The 26,032-nt window shown below is 36.4% G+C and overlaps 1 protein-coding gene and 1 pseudogene across 5 annotated transcripts in view; both read left to right on the top strand.

The window, feature by feature from the left end:
- Spock3 (SPARC (osteonectin), cwcv and kazal like domains proteoglycan 3) overlaps positions 1-26,032 on the top strand; it is a 466,472-nt gene that overhangs the window by 209,233 nt on the left and 231,207 nt on the right. The window lies entirely within an intron of this gene.
- On the top strand, positions 15,267-15,922 carry LOC128119440 (protein BUD31 homolog; annotated as a pseudogene).

The following is a 26,032-nucleotide window of genomic DNA, read 5'->3' on the forward strand; positions in this document are numbered from 1 at the left end:
GCTCCTGGGTGACAAGCAGACCATTCATGTAAGCTGGTTCCTCACTGCCTTTGACATTTCTGATCCACCTCTCTTCCAAGAGGTACTATCCACCTCTGCCTGCCTATCTGTCTATCTATCTATCTATCTATCTATCTATCTATCTATGTATCTATCTATCTCCCATTTCCCCACCATGTACTCACTCACCATAATGGTGCACGAGGCAGGCTCTTAGTTGATCTCTGCCCACCCAGGGCCAAGTGTCTGACAGGATATATTTTAAAACTAGAGAGAACCAAGTAGATAGCATTTTTAGGTGAGGGGGGGCATCAATGATGTCATCAAATACTGAAAACATCTCAAGAAAGTAAAGAGAAGAGGATTGGGGAGTAATGAGAATAAAAAAGAGTGTGAGAGAAAAGGAAGATGGGAAATTAAATGAAAGAAGGAAATGCAAAGAAAGCAAACAAAATTGATGGGAGCAGAAGAAGCAATTTTGTGTGGGTGGTGCTGGGAACTGCACTCAGGCCCTGGCTGGAAAGTGAGTACTCGTCTGCTAACATATGGTGCCATCTCCCACGAGGTAAAGAATACGTGGCAAATAGCAGTATCTCTCACACCTCGGAGTGAGGCTATCTAGTTATGATGAGTATGCATCTCTAGACTCTAGAGGAAAGCATGGCGTGGAGAAATGACTAAAGATGTCTAGGCTATGGGCTACATTTCAGTCATAAGACTAGATGAAGTCACAGAGGAGTTGAAAAAAGGAGTAGAGAATAGAAAAGTTTCATTCCTGATAGACAGTTTCTGCAGTGAAAAAAAAGAAAGGTGCTCTTTCTTGGTTCTGAGAATAGTGAAAGACATGACCAACATGCAGTGTGTTTTATTTTACACACTACGTGTTAATGGGAGGAGCAATATGAGGGTCAGAGGTCAACCAACAACAATGCAACCAGGCTTAGACATACAGAACACCTTCTTTGAGCAGAGAGCCGAGCTGGACCTTCCAAACTACGATTAAATTCAGCCTAGGTGCAAATCTGGAGGCCATGGGATGGTTCAGTTGCTAAAGGCTCTTGCTACCAAATCTGATGACCTGACTTTGAACTTCAGGACACATCTGGTGCAAAGAGAAACTAACTACTACCTGTGGTGTGCTGACCTCTACACTCATATTAAGGATATACCATGGCATGCATAAACACACATGCACACACAGATATACAAGTATAAAATTGCTAAATAAATACAATGCTGATGTAGTTTTAATGATAGGTTGTGTTTATATCATCAGTCTGTCACTTACTCTGTTAGTGTATGAAAAACATTTATAAAATGCAATTTTTCTGTCATTGTATTATCATTTCAAGTATTTTCTACATTTCTGAATTATACATGCATGCGTGAAATATGTTTATGAACATATAATCACTTACTTTCATTTCATTCTCACTGTTTTAGCTGAGTAGTAAATACATAGAGTAATAATTTATTTTTTCTTTCATTTAGTGTCATACTTCTTAGAGGCCAAAATAGTTTGCCATTAGACATTCATTCCTAGACATACTATCTTAGTTTGATTTTCACAATCTTAGCCAGAGGTGGCTGCTCATGTCTATAATTTAGAATTTGGAAGGTGGAGGCAGGAAAATTAGGAGATCAAGATCATCCTCATTTATTGAGAGCATTCAAGGCCAGCCAGGGCTACATCAAACCTTGCCTCACAATATCAACAACACAACACAACATGGCACAACACAGCACAGAACAATGAAAAAGTTCACAATTCAGGTTACTACTGTAGTGATTGCATGACTTCTAAATCATTTATATTTTTACTATTATTTTCCTTCTGAAAACTGATAGCTTTTCTTGCTATTTAAGTACATGTTATAGGTTCCATTTATCATTACTCTAAGGCTGTCACTGTTGTTTCAAATAAAAGTCAGAGATGTTTGGAAAGACATTACAATAGTTACTCAATTTTATTAAGTTGATTATCCCTCTTTAGTACTCCTTATGACATACTGAGAATTTATTGTATTGTTCGATGTTGTTCAGAAATGGCAAAAACAATGCAGTAATTATACAGTTTATCTTTCTATCTCTTCACGTTATTTTATCCTCTCACAAATATGAGCAATAAGAAATGAGTAAAGAGATGGACATGCACAAAGATGATATTGGTAGTATATTTCATCCTTCTGAATCAGTGATGATATCACCACTGTACCACGGTGATGATTCCACATTGCACTACAGTTTCACAAAGTACTCTGAGATTTTGTATCCCTAAACCAAAAATAATGATTTTCCTTGTTATAGGTATGGAAAGTAAACTTAATTGATGGTTTATATTTGTCCTAACACAGTCTGGCAGCAAAGCATATGTAATATAATAATAAAGATGTCTAGCAAAGAAGTTGGAAAAAGCATTTTTTTCCTAGTTTGTGTATAAGTTTCTGTTGGTAATAGTTTACTCTAGGTAGTGGAGATGCATGTATGTGTTTTGTGGTTACTTTTCTTTGAGGCGAAGCCTCTTAGTACACCCAATTTGTAAGAAATTTCAAGGCAACTATATATTGACAAAATAGTTTGGAGCAGTGACAGTTGCCGATGTGTCTTTGTTATCTAAGAATAGAACAGCCAGTTGGTAGTGAGCATGAATCCTACTGATAACATTTACCCAAGACTAGATTTAAGAAGTATAAAATTTTTTATACTAACATAAAATACAAGAATTCTGTAAGCTATAGAATTTTCCCTCTGCAATCTCTTTTCATATTTCCTCTTATCTCTTACTCTTGCTTATCATTGGATTTAGCCCTAAAATGGAAAAATTAATCTCATTCACATTCACATTTTTCATCTGAAACCAGGGATGAAATCTCTATATGAGGCTTGAATGGATCCTGACAGTTCTCCTCTGACATGATACCATGAAATTTAAGGGACAATTCAAGGAGTTGCTGGCAGGAAGTGAAATGAGAAGTGACTAAGGCAGAAGTCTTCTAAGAAGAAGATATTCTAAGAAGAAGCTATTACTCTCTGTATCATGATCTAAAGAGAGGCGTACCAGCCATCTGCATGGGCAGGACAAGCAGTGTTAAAAGGAGTCATTTCTGTTGCGTGTTTGTATATGAGAGACATATTTGTGAAAAATATATAATTGAAAGGCATGCCAGATATAGATATGAGTACCTTTGTACATTATTAACTTTTTATTAAAGATGGACATTATACATTGGTTTCTGAAAGCTTCCATGCAATAATGTGGCTTCAAGACCTTAGAATGCCTAATTAAATCTCATGAGGGATGAGAACACTGATTATACCCAAAAGAACTGAAAACTTTAATATTTTTGAAAAACCTATGTATTTAGTACTTACTGACTTAGTAAAGAATCAATTAATGATCTTTAAAATAAATGTATTATGCAGTATTTAAAATAACTAATATTACTAAGTTTGCTATTTATATGAATAACAATTGTTTATTTAGGAAAGAATGAAATTTAAAATTATGTAAGAACACTCAAAACCATAAGATCAGAAACTTTTGATAGGAAACATTTTAAAATGCATTCATGTTGAGATGAATGAAACTTTCATAGTTAGAAATCAGAGTGTCTACTAAATATTTAAGTATGTATTAAATACTATTACAATTTGTGATTAATAATATATTTGGAAACGAGGTATTTTACATACTTGTAACTACTGGGAAGGTAGAAGGCTAGGATTAAAGCTTCCTTGTCACTCTCAGCTACAAAGGAGAGAAATACTGGCTCAATATATTTAAATAAATATATGTGGTCACAAATCCTTACTGTGCATTACTTTTTTCATAAATATGCTAGCATAAATTATTAAGTCTAACATAAAGTACAAAACTAAATCATTCATTTGTATTTTAAAATAAAACAGTTGGTGCCAGATATCATAAAGGATCCATGTGCCTTGTTTTCACAACTGACCATAAATAAATCTAAAGATATTAAAAATTTTTATAACCTTGGTATGTATTTAGTATACTGATAATGACACATATACATACAAACATTTATATAATTCTATTACTCAGTTAATCCCTTCTATACTACCTATTTATGCATATATATAAATTAATTCCTATTACTATATATATATTACTCTTTCAATTCTTACTGTGACCCTCTAAGATAAGCTATTATCATCCCCATTTCATATTTCAGAACGTATTGGCATCCTGTATATATAATGTGTCCAAAGTCACATAGTTAGTGGTAAACAGGAATATAAACTAAAGCAGCCTGCAGCCAGAGTCTATGCTATGATTCAAAATACTATTACATCTCTGTAAATTAGATGTAATTTTGAAACTTGCATCTAATATATAAACAAATCTATGTACATGATTTGGACTCTAGCTTATTAAAATGCAAGAGTGGGGCTGTGTATAATTTAATAGACGTTTTAAAATACGATATTTCAATGCCACTCATTTAATATATAGCTCGGTAAAGAAGTAAAACTAACAATTGAGAGAAATCACTGTGCTGGTCGGCCTTTATATCAGATTAACACTAGCTAGGGGCGCCTGGGAAGAGGGAACCTCAACTGAAAAATTGCTTCCATCAGATTGACCTGTAAGTATGTCCTTTGGACATTTTTTTTTTCTTTCTTTCTTTCTTTCTTTGTTTGTTGTTTGTTTTTTTTTTTATTTTATAATTTGATTTAATTTTACATATCAGCCACGGATTCCCCCGTCCTCACTTCCCCTCTCCCCCCCCCCCCCCCCCCCCCCCCCCCATTCCCATCTCCTCCAGGGCAAAGACTCCCCTGGGGATTCAGCTCAACCTGGTAGATTCAGTCCAGGCAGGTCCAGTCCCCTCCTCCCAGGCTGAGCAAAGTGTCCCTGCATAGGCCCCAGTTTCCAAAAAGCCAGCTCATGCACTAAGTACAGGTCCTGGTCCCACTGCCTGGGGGCCTCCCAAACAGTCCAAGCTAATCAACTGTCTCACTTATCCAGAGGGCCTGATCCAGTTGGGGACTCCTCAGCTGTTGGTTCATAGTTCATGTGTTTGCACTAGTTTGGCTATTTGTCCCTGTGCTTTTTCCAATCTTGGTCTCAACAATTCTCGCTCATACAATCCCTTCTCTTTTTCACCGATTGGACTCCTGGAGCTCCACCTGGGGCCTGGAAATCTCATCCAATGACTGTTGACATTTTCTTGATCAATGATTTATGTGGAAGGTCCAGCCCACTGTGGGTAGTAGTACTCCAGGGCCAGTGGTTCTAGCTTGTGTAAGAAAACAGGCTGAGAAAGCCATAAGTAGAAAGCCTATAAGTGATATTCCTCCATGCCTTCTGTTTTAGTTCTAACGTCTGTGATTCTGACTCAAGTTCCTCTCTGGACTTCCCCCAATAATCTACTGTACACTGGAAGTATAAATCAAACCTCATCCCAAGTTGCTTTTGGCCATGTTTCTTTCTAACAGAAATAGAAATGCTAACTAAGACAATTACAGCCCGCATGCCTTCAGGACTGAGTCAGGAAATGGAAATTGTCCGCAGGGAGTCGTGAGCACTCAGGTAAGTTACGGGCAAATCTCTGCCCGTTTCGTGTGCTGCTTTCACGGCATGGAGCAAACGAACAAAAAATGACTAATTTCTTGCTCCAGGAATTCACCATGGTCTCATTTGCTATATAAAATCATAAGTGAAGCTTATTAAACTTTAAATAAATTCTATGGAAATTACTTTGGAAGTGATTGGTTAGATCATAGGCTATAGCATCGATAACGCCTATTCTTTCTGAGGAAATCTACAACCTCATGTTTACTAGTGAAAGAATTTTTAGGCTTCTTTATTAAGAAAACCCTAACCAAAGACATTTTATAAAAACCAGGAACTAATGTTAAACAATTACTCTGGCCCACACACATTTGTTGGAAATTCTCCCCAGATTGGCCTTGTGGTTTCACCAGTGTCCTTTCTCACCCCTGTCAAGCTCTGGCCATACCATGTCAGATTATTTCTTTAACTTGTTTTTGTTTGTTTGTTTGCTTGCTTGCTTGCTTGCATACTCGTTTGAGGCAGGGCCTTACTATGCAGTCCAGGCTGCCTTCTAACTCCTGGAGACTGTGTGGCTCAGTCTCCTGAGTGATGGGATTAAGTCATGAACCACCACACTCGGCTGTTAAGTTTCTCGAGGCACTCATCACTGTCATGGAGCCTACATTCTCCTCTTACCAGAAAGAAATCGCTTTCCTATTTAACTCCAAAATTGCCATTACAAATCATTCTTGTGCTTCCCTGTAGTGAAAATGTAGTGGTAATTCTTTTTGCCTCTTCTCATTCAAACATGAAACTACAGTGTGCTAGCCTTTGTACATTATGGCGATTTGTGCACCTATCATTTGTTTTGGAGTGGTGATGAACTTTTCTATCCAGCCCAGATTTCCAGGTATATGTAGAGATGGGACAGGTTGGAGTTGGTTGCTGATGACCCAGATAGAGGCTGGTAAAATCAAAGTGCAATTAGGAATGACTTTAACTAGAGGATATAATAGGAAAAGAAAATGCATTATAAAACTTGGAAGCCCAGTGTAGAACATATTAAGTCCATCCTCATAATTCTGTTATTGCTGTTCAAGTGTTTAAGAAGAAAGCCACAGAAGAGCCCAAGGAAACCAGAACCATGGATGGCAAGGTATCTTTTTTGCTTGATAGAAAATGAATTCAACGTACTTGTAAGACAGGGCATAATGCCACTCTGATGAAGCTTTTTTGAGAATAACTAGTAATGAAAGACGAGCAATTTGTCTATTGAAGATTCAACTGCGGTGGCAGCTGGCATTTCAGAAGGATTCATTGACATTAATTTTAAAGTGGAAAATGCTGCATAAGCAATCATAAAATATAGACACAGTCAAAATAAATGAGACAATCTCTCAAAATAGATACTGTACACAAGGACTTTGGAACTTGAAAACTTCAGAGCCTTTTAAAATGATATACATGGGTCTTTCTAGACACTGTTAGGATGAGTTTGTTTAATTAGTAGTGAGCTTGGGAGATAGGGATGCATTAAACTCTAATGGCACAATGACTAATGAAAAATAAAATCACACTGGAATTATAAGTAACTATGAGAAAATCTTTAAATATGTGTTGTGAGTCTCAGGATGTTCTGTAAGCACTTGTCTTAGTTAGGGTTTCTATTGCTTTGCTAAAACACTGTGACCAAAATCAAGTTGGGGAGAAAAGGGTTTATTTGGCTTGTAGTTCTGCATTATAGTCCATCACTGGGAGAAAGTCAGGACAGGAAATCAAACAGGACAGGATCCTGGAGGCAGAGGTTGATGTAGCAGCTATGGAGGGTTGCTGCTTACTGACTTGCTTCTCGTGCCTCACACATGACGCTTTCTTACAGAACATAGGACCACCATAACAGGGATGGCACAGCTAAAGTGGACTGGGTCCTTCCCCATCAATCACTAATTAAGAAAATTCCATATAGCCAGATCTTATAGAGGCTTTTTCTCAGTTTGAGGTTCTCTCACTTCAGATAACTCTAGCTTGTTTCAAGTGACATAAGATTATCCAACACAGCAGTAAAGGGCCTTCTAGATGCTTGATTTTACCAGTATGTATTTTGAATTAATCATAGATGCATACAGAGAAATGCCGTAATCAGTATGGGATTTCTTTGAAAAAAATTTAGCGAGCAAGTAAGACAGGGTGTTATATTGTGGAAGAACTATTCAATATATTAGAGTTACCCATTTTCCTATCCAGGAGACTATAGTATACTGCTTCAAATTTTCAATCATGCTGTCCTTGATAGTAGATATTACATATAAAAGAGATAAGGTGCCCATATCTCTCATGCCACCAATGTAGAAATTTGACAATGTAGTGGGTCAAGGCTTTGTTGTAGTTTTGATACCAGATCTCCAGACTTCAGGTGGTTTTAGAGTGAGACTCTTTTTATTGCCCATCAGTAGCTTCAGAATTCTCTTTATGCCTTTCAGGGTTGTCAACCAGTCTTTGCTATCATGAAAGATTATGATTTTCACAAACACCTCCTTCATACTGACACCTTCCGGAACACTACTTCCTACCCTTCCTCATCCCCAGACTTCAGCAGTATGTTGCCCTGCACTTAATGAAGTTTCACTTTATTCATTTGAAGGGTGATTTTGCTTCTTCCTGAACTTCTGGGTTCTCAGTGAAGGGCCTGGAAAAACTACCGGGTGGGTGCATACAACCTCTGTGGCTACAGCTGCTTCAAGCTGTCATATCAGCCCAAAGTCAGTAGGTTAAATTATGTTGGGTGTTCTGTTGATCTCTCTGTTTTTTCATTTGTTGGTTGGCTTGAACCAGGTTCTCATGCATGCTAAACTGACCCCAGATTCATCTGTAGCCAAGACTGCCTTCTCCTCCTCAGGGTTAGGATTATAGGCATGTGCCACCATGCCCGGCTCTTCTTTAGTTTTCTCATGCAGTCATCATACACAATTTGTTCAAGGCATCCAAGGGTAACAGTGTCCTAGACAATGTTACTTCCTTTCTATAATTCCATAACCTATGATTCTTTAAATCATCAACTTGGTGATAGGTTTAGAAAATGACAATACATTGGTCATTGGTCTGATTTGGCTCCACTTTCAAAGTGAAGCAAGGGTTGTTTGTGATTTTGTCTTTTTTTGACTGTCAGTAGAGTGACTATGGAGAACTACACTAAAATGTCCTCAGATTTTAGCAATTTCCTTTCTTTTATTTTTGGAAAGATGTGCTATAAATACACCACTCCTCCCCTTCCTCCTTTCTTCTCTCCAAGCCCTCCTATATATACCCATCCTTGCTGTCCTTCAAATGCAGGCTCCCAATTTTCATGAATTGCTGTTACATACATAGATGTAGATGTACATGTATATGCATATGTGTTATAAATACATAAATACAACCTGCTTATAATGTTATTTTATGTATCTTTTCAGGGCTGACCAATTGGTATTGACAAATGAGTTGGTGTGCTCCACCCTGGAGAAGACTATTTCTCCTGGTGCCATCATTCTGTAGTTGCTTGTAGTTCTCTATGTAGGGCCAAGGCCTCCTTGACTTTCCCCTGTCCATGTTAGTATATGTATTATTGTAATCCATGTTCAACTTATGTGTCAGCATGTCATATTAGTGAGATTTTATGGGAGTAGCTTCTGAATTTACTAAAAGGCACAATCTCATAGAAAACTCCTTGATCCTCAGGCTCTTACAATCTTTCTGCTCCATCTTCTGCAAAAATCCCTGAGCCTTAGGTGGGGGATATGTATTGTTGATGTATTCTGTGGGACAGAACCCCAAAACTCTGTATTTTGATCAGCTGTGGTTTCTGTAATGGTCCCTTTCTGTAGCTGAAGTTTTCCTGTGTCCCACCCAGTCCACAGCCACTCAGACCCAAGTAAACACACAGAGACATATATTAATTAAAACTGCTCAGCCATTAGCTCTGGCCTACCACTGACTAGCTCTTACATTTAAACTCAACTTATTTCTGTTAATATATATGTTGCCACATGTTCTGTGGCTTTACCTGTGTGCCATTACATGCTTCTTCCTGGCTGGCTGGTTAGTGTCTCCTGACTCAGCCTTCCTCTTCCCGGAATTCTCCTTGTCTGTTTATCCCACCTATACTTCCTTCCTGGCTACTGGCCGATCAGCATTTTATTAAACCAGTGTACAAAAGCATTATCCCCCAGCACCTGTCTGTTGCAAAGAGAATTTTCTTTGATGAGAAGTGAGAACTATGTTTATCTTTGGTTACAAGGACAAATATTTATAACACAGTTAAGGATTATGGCATTTAATGAAAGTGGTTTGTAGACTCTCCTCCAATACTCGTGACTTCACTAGCTCTGGGTAGTGGCTAGATGTTCAGTACCATGCATTGTTTTCTTCTTGTTAAGTGGGTCTGAAGTCCCATAACAGACCTGTTGCTTATCACCAAGGTTTTCATGACACTACTGTACCCCTTAGGGTCATTGTGCACTCTGGTCATGGTTGTTGTTCACAGGCATCGTAGCTGGAAGGGAATGTTTGTTGCTTCTCTCTACTAGAAGCCTGTGCTGTGTCTTCTGGTACCATGAAAACTTGTTCTCAAGAAAGAGGCGTTCAAATCAGCTCCAGGTCAGGCATCTCCCTGTGTCTGACCTGCTTGGTGTCTTCACCAATAGAGACTTAACTTCCATCTCTGGAGAAGAACCAAGTCCACTAGCAAGAGCCTATAATGTTTTGGGAATTTCTTGGACAACCATAAACAATAATTCAAATACCTAGTTTATATTTTTTGTTGAAAGTCTTTGCCCTTGGAGGGAGTATTGCCTAAACAGATGGGGAATTATCCTTTAAAAGTAATTTGTACATACAGTAGAGACTTTGCTGACTCCACATGGGAGGACTAACCTTCTTGTAGGAGGGAATGGAGGTGGGTAGGTTGGTTGGGGAGGCTGGATGGGCGGGAGGAGGGAAGAGGGGATCTGTGATTGGCATGTAAAATAAATAAAAAATTTAAAAAGAAAAAATATTTGTACATTTATATTTATATTTACATATATATTTATATACAGACTTATATGTTTTAGGTAGATTGTTAACAGTATGACTTCCTATGACTTTTTAAAACTAGTATTTTAACAATTTTTCTCTTGCAAGACTTTGGTGTATATACAGGTGTTAACATCACAGGAATTTGTCTAGGAATGAAGTTTCTGATGCATAGATTATACAAAAGTCATCCACTTTATTACAGATATATTAGATTTTATAAAGTGCTATTTTTTGTTACTAGCATATTTAGAATATCCAAATATATGATGTTTTTCCATTACTATTTACTCTTCTCTGTGTTTTATTGCTTTTATGTGTATTGTGTTCCTACCTAAGGATTACTTCTGGTAATGTTTGTGCTATGAGTCTTTTGCACATGACTTCTAGTTTAACTGAAGGTCTTTGTTTTAATTAATCAAATTGGAACATAATGATACAGAATTTTGTTTCTGCAGTGACATTTTTCAAACATATTATGTTCTGTCTATTGATATCTGTTTTTTAATCCTTTGAGCTGAGGATGATAAACTGTTGCTTTTTATTATTTTTTTTGTAGTTAAATATATATAACCCTTCAAAGCTGTCCTTTCACATTATTAATAACTCTTTCCTCATATTTTATGCACATTGATGTTTTTATTATTTTCATTCTGCTTGACACAGAAGTTAATTCTTTATTCTTTAACATGATAAATATTACTACATTTTCAAAATTTCTAGCCATCATTTCACACAGCACAGCAAAACTACCTCCTCCAAAAGTTCTTTTAATTGAAAGAAGTTCATAGTTTAGGAGCTGTTAGGATGGCTTAGCAAGTAAAAGTGTTGGCTGTGCAAGCCTGAGTTGATTCCCTAGGCCCATAGTGGGAAGAGAACTGACTCCCAAAAGTTGTGTCCTGACCACACACATGCCATGGCACATGTTTTCTCACACTCATAAACATACTATACAGACACAATAATGCATTTTGAAATATTCACCAATTATACTATTATCCAGACCCATGTTTTATTTTGCTATTTTAATTCTTAAAATTCTTTTGTTCTTCATCCTGAAATTTCCTGCTAATCATCTGCTATTCTTTTTCAAATTCATGAACCATTCTTTTTTTATGTAAAGGGTCTGATAGTAAGTATATTATGGTTTGTGATACATACACTTAGGTTGCTATTAGACCTCCTGAATTTGCTACCAAAGCATCTCAAGGAAATAAATAACTAGATGAGCTTAACTTCATTGGAAGAAAAATTATCTAAACAGTGTGTATGTTATATTTGGCCCCAAAGCTATACTTCGTTAGCCTATGCTCTATTATACCACATTAAATTCTTCACAGTTTCAATTATTGCCTATCAATGTAAATGTCATTTAACTATTTATATAAATTCAAACATAGCATATTTCTTACTATTTTATAAATACATCCTTTATTACACTGATGCTAGTATCTGATCATTTCACTGTCACATCAATTTTCATGGGTTTGTCTTAATTTTTCTCTTGGCCTGTCCCTTGGTGTGTGTGAAACTTCCCTGTGAATTCTGATCTTAGTGGAAACTGTAGCTTCAAGTCGTAACTTTTCCTTCGACACATGGTTAGCATAGAGATGTGCTACACTGTTGAAAACTAGGTTCAAGTGTATTAAATAAGTTTAAGACTTATTGAAGCTGTTCTATTTCCAGTTCCTCATGACCTCTAGAGATATTGGCCTTCAGGTCTCCCAAGTGAAAAAAATTTAGTTTCCTATTGTCTCTTCTAAAATGTATTATATTTTCTATTCCTACTATTGCATATAGACTTTTGAAATCATTTAAGCACATATCACTTAATATTTAAATATGTGTGTATATTGCACTGTATATGAAGAACAAGCATGAAAGGAGACATGTGCTGAACCTCTTGCAAGGGTTCTTGTATATTCACATTGGCTGGCAACATCTCTGGGCTTCTGTCTTTCCTCTACCAGTCTTAAAACTGGGGAAAGGCTGCTTAGACTATCTGACCTACACAGCCGTTCCACCCAGGTTCTTGGCATCTTTTCACTCAATAGAGACTGGCATTGTCATGTGAGTGAAGAGTGGCAGATAGCGTCAAACATTTCTTTAGTGGAATTTCCTTTTCTCAAGGTCTTGACCTTGGAGTACTGGCTGACTTTTCAGTGCATCTATTCTTTCAAGGGGATACCTTCCATAAGTTTTGTTTGTTTGTTTGCTCTTATTAATTGATCTACACTTTCTCTTATTTGTTTTAGAGCATGGTTATATCTTCTTATAAGAAGCTTAACGTGAAAGTCAACTATGCTTTGAAATTAGTGTGTAATGATATCCCACCTCGATGCCTTCATACATTTTTTTAATGTTTCCTGCTTATATTTCTTCATTTACTTCACAGCTCTGTACCTCAAATGTTCCTCGAAACCACATTACCACATTCTTCCTTTTTTATATGTGTTAGCAGTGCTGTGTGTATTCAGGCTTGCATGTGTGTGTGCATATGTATGGAAGCCCAAAATTGACTGGCATCTTCATGCATTCATTTCAGTTTTTGTTATTTTTGGCAGGATCTTTCACTGAATCTTGAGCTCACAAATTCCATTCAGTTAGGCTAGGTAGTCAGTTGCCCTGGGTAGTTCATATCTCTGCCTCCCAGGTGCTTCAAGATGACAGTAGACTCTTGACTCATGCCTGTCTTTTGTGTGGGCTCTGTGTATTTGAACTCCCTATTTTCATACTTATATAACAAGCAAGTCACTCATTGATGGCCCCCTCTAGTACCTGTGTACTTCTTTTTGATGAACTCGGTTTCCTGTTTGGTTTAGACACTGGGAAACACTGACTGGGGGAATCATAGCAATTCAGGCAGAGGTCATTCATTCATTGTCTCCTTTACCTTCATCAGAGCTCCTGCTGGTAGGGGCCCTTCCAGAGGTGCATCCTGCACATGGCTGAGTGCTCTTGCAACCCACTCCTTTCCTGAACCTTTGGCCTAAAGGCAGGCAATATGGTTCAGCCTTGTTGTTTGCATGGTACTGGTTAACTTGATCCTGCTTGTTTCCCTTATTCTGTCAATCACTCCCATGTTACTCCAGTACGCCAATGTTTCTTGGCCTATCATTTCAATCTGCTCAGATCCTGACAGATATGTATTCTCATCTTTAATCTGGTAATTAGAGGGAACATTGAATCTATGACTAAGGTAATTAATCTTTTGCCCAAAACTCCCGAGTTTTGCTTCCATGGTCTTGTGCTTGATTGAGAGTAAAATCTAATATGTAGTGAATACGAGAAAGACTTCATCAGAAAAGCCCTCCAAATTAACATGCACTCTAATATAGATTGAGTAGGAACGAGAGGAAGATAGGAAGGAGAATGGAGCTGACTGCTTGGAGAAGAGTCAGCGTTGTTAGATGTGAGCCTAAGTGGCGATGCACTACAATAGTAAGACAGCAATTAACATGCTTAACTTAGCAGGGGCTAAATGCTGGAGAGGAAGCTTAACTAGCTTCCCCTTGTCAGTGTATCGGACTGAGTATTTTTCATTCCTGCAACAACTGGGCTAAGATTTGCAGAGCTTCCCTTGACACACTGACCTTTTCACATTGATTCTTTGTACCTGCTGCTAAGATACAAAATCTATATAATCAAGCAGGCAAATCACTCGATACTGGAGTAGCCTGGTAATAGAGAAGAAAAACCTTGTTATCGGGTGTCCTTGGATGTGCTTCGTGTACAAAGACGCGCGAGCAGGGCTACGCACAGACACTTTAGGACTTACACTTACCCTTGGGACATGTAACCTCTACCCTAAAGAGCCCCTGTTGAAGGGAGTTGGGCCAGCAGATAAGTTAAGCTGGAATGCCATGAACCTGTCCTTGGTGACAGCACAGGACATTTTTTTTCTGTTCCTTCCGACACATTTTTTGTGCAGTTTCTTCCAATTCTCACTTCTCTCCTATTCATACACCTTACTTGACAGGGCTACTTGAATCCTTGTCTGTATTGGAAACACAAAGATTATAAAGCACTCTCTCTCTCTCTCTCCCCTCTCTCTCTCTCTCTCTCTCTCTCTCTCTCTCTCTCTCTCTCACACACACACACACACACACCCTTCAGACCATCCTCTCCACCTCTTGTTGGAGACTGCTAATCATTTAAGATACTAACAAGTACACTTTGACTAGATTCTATACATTAATCAGAAATACCAGTTGCGGCTTTCATATGGAGATAATTTTGGTACAGGGATATCTAAATTATAGCTTGTCATTATTAATAAATTTCTAAATTAACTTCAATATCCTATTTTTTAAATTTTTCCAAAAATCAGTTGTCATAACATTTTAGAAAGACAGTTTTTTTAGTTATAAAGTAATGTTTTAGGTATAAAGTATTCATAGACATTTTCATACATACTATTTGGGAAAATCATACGATTTGATATTTGATGAAATTATATTGCTGGTATTTTTGTTAATCGTAAAGGTCATAATATATATATATATATATATATATATATATATATATATATATATATATATATATATATTATCAGCCTGATATATTTCTTCCTCAAAGCTTTAACCAACTATTTTGTTATTGAAAAGATTTATTTTTTATGTATCTATGTGTGGTGATATATTGTGTACCCTAATAAACTTGCCTGAGGATTAGAGGACACAGCCAGCCACTAGATTAGACATAGAGGCCAGGCAGTGGTGGCACACACCTTTAATCCCAGGAAGTTACCTCAGGGCGGAGAAAGGTGTACAAGGCGTGAGGAAACAGGAACTAAAGCAGTTCAGCTGAGACCCTTTCAGGTGAGGACTCAGAGGATTTCAGAGGATTCATGGAGTTGGTGAGATCTTTACAAGCTATCTTGCCGGGAAATGCCCAAAGTCAAAAGAAGCTGGAAAGCGCCTCCGCATGGCTGGGAGTTGATTGGACAGACACTGGATGAATTAGATCAAAAGATGAGAGAAGCTGGAACCGAACCCTGTGAGGGAAAGAGGAAAGTGGAATCTCTGTGGCACATCTTCAGAATCCATCACCAGAAAACTCGATATATCTTCGACCTCTTTTGCAAGAGGAAAGCCATAAAGCAGAGAACTCTAGAATACTGCATTAAAGAGGGCTGTGCAGACAAAAACCCGATTGCAAAGTGGGAAAAGCAGGGCTAAGAGGATCTGTGCTGCCTATGCTGCATCCACACTCAGGAAGCCAACTTCGGGACCAACTGCTTTTGCCAGGTTCCCAAAAGCAAGCTGCAAGATGGTCGGTCGCATTATCGAGTGCACGCACTGTGGCAGTTGGGGTTGCTCTGGCTGGCACCTTGACTCCTCTGCATTCTAGACTTTGGGCCTTGTTGGCTCCTGCCTATTGGGCCACCCCGCTCTTGGAGCATCTTTTTTTTTTTTTTTCTAAGACAGAATTTCTCTTTGGAGCATCTCTTCTTAAGAGTGGTGCCCAGAAGCCGGGCGGTGGTGGCGCACGCCTTTAATCCCAGCACTCGGGAGGCAGAGCCAGGCGGATCTCTGTGAGTTCGAGGCCAGCCTGGACTACCAAGTGAGTTCCAGGAAAGGCGCAAAGCTACACAGAGAAACCCTGTCTCGAAAAACCAAAAAAAAAAAAAAAAAAAAAAAAAAGAGTGGTGCCCAGATAAGAGACCCAGAGGGAGCATGGACTCTACAGGTGAAGGCTTCAGTGTTCCTTAGCTGAAATCTGTAAAAATAAAACCTTTAGAAACCTGTTTAAGAAAAAACCACAACAACAAGTTAGCCACTTTAGAACACCTCCCCTGGGCAGACGGCTGGATCTTTGGCTTCTTCTCTCCTGGTGGATTGTGTGCTCTCCCTGGATCCCCATCTCCAGCTGCTACCACACTAGATGGTGGCTGGGGCTTGCTCTGCTTCTCTGATCTTTCAGCTTTTACCCCAATACTTGGCCCCGGGTTTTTTTTTTTTTTTATTATAGGACCATTTTAGAATTTCGAACAACATGTATGTGTGCATGTGTGTGTTATATATGTGTCTAAATGATCATGTGCACACCTATGTGCGCTCTTATCCAGTGAGCCATCACTTCTCCTACCCCCAAACTGGTTTCCTGAAGGCTGCTCATAAAAAATGGCAGCATGTTTATTATCCATTTTTAGGAATCCAGAAATAAACTCCAACAACAAGATAATCTTAAACATTTATGATACAATTTTGAGTTAGTCTTTTAATCTGTCTATGACACTTATGTTACAGGGTTAGTTCACTCTTTTTTTTAAAGCATTTATACTGCATATGAGTGTTTGTCTGCTTGTACATATGTTAATCATGTGCACGTTAGATGCCCACAGAGGCCAGAAGAGGGCATCTAATACCCTGGAACTAGAGTAATGGAAGACTGAAATGCTGTGTATGTGCTGGAAACCAAACCCAGGTCCTCTGCTGGAACAGCAAGTACTCTTAACTTTTGAACCATCTCTCCACCTCCTATTATGTGTTTTCTAATAATGATGAATTAATGCTGACTGTGGATAAGCTGATACATTAAATGGCAGTGTCTTAGTGGACTCTCATTTAAAACTTCTAATTTTTATTTCAGAATAATAAGACACTGTATATAAAAACGTGCTTTATAAACCATCTGGAAATGACTCTGCAAAATGGTTAGATAGCACTTAATATAAATCATAACCTCAGTTTGTAGCTCATAATATTGGACCAAGACAGGTTCTTATAATATGAGTGTGAGAATACATTATCACTAATCACAAAGCATTTACCTCACCTTATAAGTATGAAAAGGGATTAGGCCGAGTGTGTAATTTATGAAAATCTGTCCAGAATTAAGGTAGCACTGGAAAATACATTTGCTCAAAATTATTTTAAATTCCTAATACATTTGTTGCTTCTTTTCTTCATTTAATTAATTTCATTAAACAACATATATACTCTGTATAATCACATTTGTAAATATATCATTTATTCAATAAAGAATAATTCATATTTATGTTTGGACATATTAGGTGACCAATACCTATTTTCAAATATATGATATATGTATATCTTTCTGAACATAGTGATTTATAACTATTTGTAGTAAGTACTCTAAATGATGATAATTATTTTAAAATATAAGAATGTTAAAAATAAAATTGGTCATATAGCACAATAAACTGTACCACAGAATTCAGAGTATTGAACTCAGATGATATTACAGAGCTGAATAGTACACTCTCAAAATATTGAACCCAATAAAAATAGTCTGAATGAACAGTGACCAAGTTTTAGCTCTAAATCATGTTTGTGGTAAAGCTGGGTTATTTCTAAAAGACTGTGTTGTTTTGTGTGATTTAACTGCAGCATTCATTCTGAACATAAAACATTTGCTCTACAGTGTGCATAATGTTATACAACAGAACACCCATGACTGACAACTTTCTGAAATACTATGGCTCTGATTTAGAATGAGGCATTCTGTATTGCTTTCACAATTCATGCATCTTTTCTGCTCTTATAAAATCACAGTGGATAGTGACAGAAGATTAAAGTTTCCTGATATTTTTCTATTTTCATTTCTCCACAAATGGGTGAAAAATTATCTTTGTGTTATATTGTATCTGAATGTTTTGTTTTTAAAATTGCTGTTTTATTTGCAGGCTTGTGTTGCATTTTAAAAATTTAATGAATTTTTCTTTGGAATGAGTACAGAATTTGCAACAATATCTGAAATGCCCCAAAATATACTTCTGCCATGGGGTTGTGTATATTTTTTTTGTAAAAAGTTCTTAGCACTGATTATTATAAAATCAAAGTATCTATCAACTCATAAATATTTAAGATTTTTTACATCCTTAAGTATTATTCTCAGATTTAATTATGTTATAATATAGATGCACATTCATCTCATTACTATGACAAATTGTTTTTATTATTGGTAAAGATAAATTCATAGGTAGACCGAAGAACTGCCTTAAAGTGATTTCAAAATTAATTATCTTTAAGCATCTGATTTGCATATCTATTCTATATACCTACATAAATAAGGTCTTGTGAGTTGAAGTTTAATAAGTTCTGTCAGGCAAAGCATTATTAGCAGACTCATATCCATTTGGGAAGATATTCATGAATGCAAACAAACTTTATTCTGAAGTATTGTTTAGGGTTGGGTAATTTATACTGTTAAAGTTTCCTGTGATTACCATGCCCTACTTTGTAATGTTCATCCATACATTTATGCGCTTATTTGTGAAATATTTGTTGGATACTTCCTCAAACATGATAGTGGCTCAAAGAATATTTTCACTATAGATGAATGATGAAATGTAACACAAATGAAGATACTATTTGACAAATACTTATCTATCATTACTTTATACTTTGACTCATAGATCCTCCATTGCCTAGGTATCTTAACAGCTCTCATATTGTATTCGATATCTAATTTGAGAGACAAGAATCATTAAGATGAAAGATAAGAATTCTATCCACATATTAGTATTTTTTTTGTAGGCATTTGAAGGGTATTTTGTATCCAGATCCCTTTCCATCATGCTTTACAACATAAGTATGGAAAAAAAAGATACTGTAGTATACCCATTTTTAGGTGTGTTTGTTTTATTCTTGGAAAACACAGACAAAAGGAAGAGATGTTTTCCATCTAAGGGGAAGAACATGCTGTGAAAATCTGAGAATGTGGAATCTAGGGACACTGGTGGACATACCAAAGTGAATGAAGGAAAGCCAGAAGACCTCAACTCCACACAAAAAATCTACAGGCACCCACCGAGGGACCCTGAGAGAAATAGTGTTCTCCAAAAAGAACACATGAATTGGTTATGCAATATCAAATACTCAGCCCTGAAACCACACATACACCTTGCATTTTATGCACAGAGCAGGTTATATTTAGGAACATCTGTATATACACATACAATAACAATGGAAAAAAGGCCATGATTTGAAAGAGAACAAGGATTTAAAATTTGAGGGTTTGGAAAGAGGATAGAGAATTTGAAAGGAGGGTGTGGAGGGGAGGAAAGGGAAGAAAATACAAAAAGAGAAAGTGATAATGTTAAATAGAATTAAAAAATGATTGTTAGTTGTTATTTAATTTTCTAATTATGTCTTCACAGACTTGACACAGAAGTGATAGGTTTTCTTGTAAGTTAAATTGTAGTTGATTGTACATTAATAAATCAGAGAAACCGGTTTCTTATGGGAGACTAAAAGGAGAGAAGTGGAGAGGGATGGAGGGAAGGAAAAAAGGAGGGAGAGGGGAAGAGATGAAACAGAAGGAATGTAGAGTCACAGGATATCACATTCCTAGAAGAGCAGAGGGATAAGTACTTTCAACATTAGAGAAGACAAGGTGTGCAACTACTGAACAGACACAGCTAGTTAAAAGTAGTCAGGCAAAGAGGGGGTGGCAGTTATTATAGCTACCTGAGTTCAATGGCATTTGGAATAATGCCCTGAAAAATACACCTAGAGTGGTATTTATTAATGAAAAATTATTTTATGGGTTAATTGATAGTGGGAGATTGCTGTTTACTAGTTTTGAAAGGGATAGTTTTCTATTGCAGTTGTGTAGGCATATATTCATACAAAATATGTGGCCATGCAACTTCTGAATGCATTATAAAACACGTGTAAGGTCAAGTAATATATGAATAATCCTACTATGAGAACTCAGCCAAACTATTACAAAAAAAAAAAAAAAACTGATGTCCTAGAGAAAGAAATTAATGTGTTAAATTGTACCTCATTTTGCATAAGCTCATCAACTGTTAGCTATAATCTTTTCAAATATAATATCATGTAAATATTTCTCTATGAAAAAAATGGGTGACTGGTAACTCAAGAAGAGGAAATTTACACAGAAATGTGCAAACACTGCATAAAGTAACAAGAATAGTTTGAATGGGAGACGAATAAGTTATCACCCATTATTCTTAAATTTTTAATAAGTAGAAAAATATAATGAATGTGAATGGAGAAAAGTTTTAAATCTACATAAATATTATCCAAATTTATGAGAGGAAGACAAAAAGGCTTGAATAGTAGTTTATGATGTTAAGTGTCCAAGTCATTAAGATAATTCAGAATTCAAATAAGTATGCAATTAGATGCAATTTTAATGAAACATTTATAAGATCTATACTAGACAGCTATATAATGATAAAGAAAGATATTCACTGTTAATATGAGGAGATATTCCATATTCATTGATAGACAACCATTATGGGAGGAAAAATAAACCAAACTAAATATGTTGATATGATTTTAGATTCAATAGTAAAAGCATTAACCATACAAAAAATTGTTCTTTATTAAAATGGAAAACTTATGCCCTGTACAGGTAGCTATTAAGGAAAAAAAGCACTACAGTTTGGTAGAAAATACTAGAAAGATGTGTATATTGAAGGGCATATCAGTAATATATCAAATCTCCTTACAACCTAACAATAATAAATTGAAAAATATTGAAAACATTTGAACAGGTATCACAGCAATTCTGAGATGGAGATGTCACAGGAGAAGCAGTTTGAAATCATCCATTAACAGGCTTTAAGAAATTAAATGAATAAGAGAAATATTACCTATGCACTACTGCAATGGCTCAAGCCAGTTGCTGGAAGCTTATTCATTGCTAGTAGAAATTCCAAGTCTCACCAGAGGCTTTGGAAGGCAATGCGGCAGTTCCTTACAAAGCTAAGCCTATGTTATTAGAGGATCCACGAAATATATTTCTACATATTTGACCAAGTGCTTTGAAGTTATTGTTCAACACAAGAACTTAGGCAAAGATGTTATCGCAACTTTACTGATGATAGTTAAAAGTTGATATTCATTTATTTATGCATGAGAGTCCTCAAATGTAAAAGAATACTATTTATCAATGAAAATGAATATTCAATGAAGCCAAGGGAAGACAATATTGATCTTAAATGCAACCAAGAGTTACTTAGGACCAAGAGTTACTAAGATACTTGTAATAGCAGAAATTGTGTGTGGCGAGTACAGGAGCATTCTCTACTGTCGTCACAGTTTCTGTGTCTAATCTCTGTTCTATAAAAGAAGTTTTATTTTAGAAACCCTTGAACATTTGAAAGGCTATTTCAGTATATTTAGCATCATGAGTTAGAGCTCATTCTAGAAATTCCAAATGCGTTGTGCTGTTTCCCTCAAAGCTGAAATTGAAGAAGCATGTGGAAAATGGATCTTAAGACTGTACTTGGGATCCCTGGATTATTATATTATTGAATTTCCATCTGTCTCCAAATAGGGCATATCAACAACACATAACATTTTCCCACAACCTAACACTAAGATAAGAAATTTAAAAGTAGAAAAATATTTGAGTAGACATCTTAGCAAATCTGATAAAGAGATGACACATGAAGGCACATTTGGTGAATGAAGTGGGTAGAAGCTAACTTGTAATAATTAGGTAATTAGTAACTTACAAGTCTTCCAAAATCCAGTCTCTATGATGCCCTGATACTTTATCTCTATAGTGAAGACTCAAAAGCAGAAATATTCTGATTTATTGAACTTCTTTTAATGTTTTGTCTTCTGAAACTCTATGTTCATATATAATTAAGTTGTTGCCTGGTATGTGAACGATTAACACAGAGATAATTAGAATAGGCATTCCTTATTCATCAGGCATACTATGCCAGTCCAGATGATGAGAATGTTGGTAATTTTTATTTCCTTATTTGAGTTCATAATATCAAACACTTTAATACTTAGGAAGACCATAGCTCAGCTTTCAGGCCCAGGAACGCTCCTTAGTTGTTCTCTTTTTCCATCCTTTCTACATTTTGTCCCATTCTTGACCCAGTTTGACCAGCATGAATCAACTGAAGTTAAATTGGGCTAAAAGCCTAATTTCAAAATAGATGTTTAAAAGAAGTGCTTTGATAATGTGGAAGTTGAATAAATTTGTGTTCTTTTATTTTGTTCTAATGCTAGAGTGTCATTTCTAAGTAGAAATGACCATTGCATTGTGATTCATGAATGGATGCAATTGTCTCTGCATTTTGAGAATGAACATAGTACTTCAAACACAATTTTACAATTTTTTCCTACCATATTTAAGGAAACTATATATTCATAGAATATTTTGTTGTTAGAACCTTCAGGTTATACTTTTCGATCTGAATACATTGCATTCATTAGTAATTTTCCAAATGTGTTCATACTGGAGATTTGCAGCATTGTTGAAAAAAAAAAGAAAACTTCAACCATCTTCTGCCTTTTCTGTTCTCATTTCTTTTGTATATACTATATAGTGTAGGACATATATTAACATAACGATGGTCATAGATCAAACTATGGCATCTACAAATACAGTTGATAAATGTATAGCACTTAGGTTGTGTCAGTGTTTCAAAGAAGTATTTAAAATACAGTGTTTACTAACTTTTAGGATAAAAGTTGGAGTAGTTAGGTCCCCCTTTCATGGAAAGAAAATATAGTTAGTTCCTATTGAAAACTGGCAACAGACCTCTTTTGATGTCCTCTGAGTGTCTTCGGGCTTCCTTCTCTGATAACCATTCTCACCTGTTCCTTCATCCTCTAACACATACCTGGTGATGGAGGTGAGTTACCTCCATCTCATCTTACTGGCTCTCTTTATTTTTTGGGTGGGGGCTGTTTCGAGACAGGGTTTCTCTGTGTAGCTTTGCGCCTTTCCTGAAACTTGCTCTGTAGACCAGGCTGGCCTCGAACTCACAGAGATCCGCCTGCCTCTGCCTCTTGAGTGCTGGGAATAAAGGTGTGCGCCACCACTGCCAGACTCTTAAGTCTGTCCGGAACACTGCATTGATCCAATTTGAAAGCAAGTACTTGGAATATGCAGTGGTTTGGTTTTGATCTTCCTTTCAAATTTGGTTACAAGATTCTGCAAGAAAATTGGGAACAGAGGTAAAACAACAATATAAGCTATTAGAGAAATATAAGGATGAATTTGAACCAAGTCTTTTAATATCATTGTCGCTCTGTGTAATGATGATGTTTGTGTCCCTTTTTACTTCATTTCTATGGACACTAAGGAAGCCATAAATGGTCAGCAGGGAAAAATATTGTAAAATATTGCTCACTCAAAGCCTTGAATATCTTACAGACTTAGTGAACATCTCCTAAAATTGTTACCTTTACAAAAGAAATATTTTATGGTACAAAGTATGCATCCTTTCCATTTTTAATGCCCCATAAAATACTTTGAAAATAGTAACAGTGTTTCTAGTACATTCATTCCTATTTTTCTTGTCAGATAGTTTGTAAGTTTTATAAAATGTGACATATTAAAAATTCTAATGAATTATAAATCATGTGGTATAGTTTATCTACATTATCTATTAGAATATCATATTTAATTCAGTATTATTTATAGTAACATAATTATTATAACCTTGACTTGTGGCCACTATTACAATAGACTCATAATTGTTTTCATTCTAACTCATTTCATATACTATAATATATCATAGACACATTAACAAAGTAGATGTAAGCATATTTTGTTTGCATGTTATAGGGAATTAACTTAATATCTACACTGAATTATCAATCCATATAAATTATGCAAAAGTCTGTCTAACTTTGATGTAGTGATACTTCATGTGTGGTAAATGTTCTCATGAAAAGCAAATCACACTAAATATGTGAAAAGTTAGATACTTTTAGTAAGGTTGTGAGGAAACTGATTTCTGAGAAGATATCTTTTAAAATAAAATCTAACAAAAGGACACAGGTTTAAAAATAGGGGAAACAAATTTATCCTGCATAACAGGAAGTCATGTATTACTAGAATGAATTTTTTAAAAACGATCAAGTTAGGGTATTATTTCCAAGGAAGGCTAGTTCGGGACATTTAAGATGATTGATTCCAATCTAGACAGTGACATGAAAGACATTCTTGAGAGAGGAGTTTCCAGTTTTCACACTCTGCATCAAGAATAATGACTGATACTTAGGATATATAAATTATATGATTAGGATATGAATAAATGTTAGAAGAGAAATAATTGGGTATAATCCTCTTAACCCTGGGAATCTTTTTATCTCACTAACAAGCTGCTCCTTGCTTTTGTGAAAATGTTTTTACTTATGTGCCAGCACCACAAACTCAAAAAGAAGCTTCTAGTTGGGAATGTGATCTCAGGACCTAGACCCACATGCACACAGACTCCTAAAATCACCCCACAGTAGTAGCTCATCATGTCTTCTAAGAACCATGTTTTAAATCATCATTTCTGCTTCTTCCTGAGGCCTCCTTCTCACATATTTGCACAATCTTCTGCTGTCCATGAATCCGAGGCAATGAATTTTAATTGCTCATCTTAAACATATTTTGCGGGGGTTTGAGTGGTTAGAATAGAATGAAGAGTTAATATCGGATTCGTGTTCGAGGTTCATGTTGGAAATAGACTTACACATTTCATAATTTAGAACTTGGAGGACTTTTCTTATTAATCTATAGCAGTGTAGTTTTCTAGAACGGGAAGTGTCTGCCTGCGTATAAAAGACAGGATCCTCTGAAGTGTGTGTGAGAAGCTCTATTTCCTTTAGATAATCCGAGTTCTCTCAGCATGGCCATTTCCCATCTTTCTCCTATTTCATGAAACACATCATATTGGTGCATATTTGTGTGTATGTGCACGTGTGCCGTGTGTGTGTGTGTGTGTGTGTGTGTGTGTGTGTGTGTGTGTGTATGGGGTGGCAATGAAAATTGTATCTGAACAAGTACCTATGGAGTAGAATGTTGGCTCATTTGTCTTATTTCAAGGAGTCATGTACCTGTATCATGTGGTAGATTTATTTCCAGTCAAAGGGGGAAATTTTTGTGGGGTCCCATATCTAATGAGAACCAGAGGCAACTAATGACTACTTGAAGAATGAAAATTAGCCTTTCTTAGGAATAAATCCTGTTAATGATTTTATAATTCAGAGTGGCCAGCCAGGAAATCATACACACTTAACTAACAAAAAGAGACTCAGAAGGTTTTATATATATATAAATTTGTGCAGGCATGCAAGCACACACATAATCAAAGAAAAAGAAACTATCAACGTAAGAGTCAGAGGGAATGAGAGCATCAAGGGAGCATAGTTGAGAGGGACGGGAAGTAGGAAGGGAAGATGAAAATGATGTAACTCTATTTAAAGTAAAAGCGTATTTTAGCCAAGTGGTGGTGGGACGTGCCTTTATTCTCAGAACTCAATAGACAGAGCTCTGAGTCTGAGGCCAGCCTTATCTACAGGGTGAGTTCCAGGACAGCCAAAAGTACATAGAGAAACACTGTCTCAAAACAAAACAAAACAAAACAAAAAAGCGTATTTGAAAAATACTGACTCCAATTCTCAATGGCTTCTCACCTAGGGGTATGGGCTCATGAGCCCCTCCCAAGAATAATGTTTAGTGTCATGGTTTTTATCTGTCTACAAAGATTCAAAAACT

The sequence above is a fragment of the Peromyscus californicus genome, unplaced genomic scaffold (genome assembly GCF_007827085.1).
Source record: "Peromyscus californicus insignis strain IS unplaced genomic scaffold, ASM782708v3 Scaffold_23__1_contigs__length_62951481, whole genome shotgun sequence".
Taxonomy (NCBI): Eukaryota; Metazoa; Chordata; class Mammalia; order Rodentia; family Cricetidae; genus Peromyscus; species Peromyscus californicus.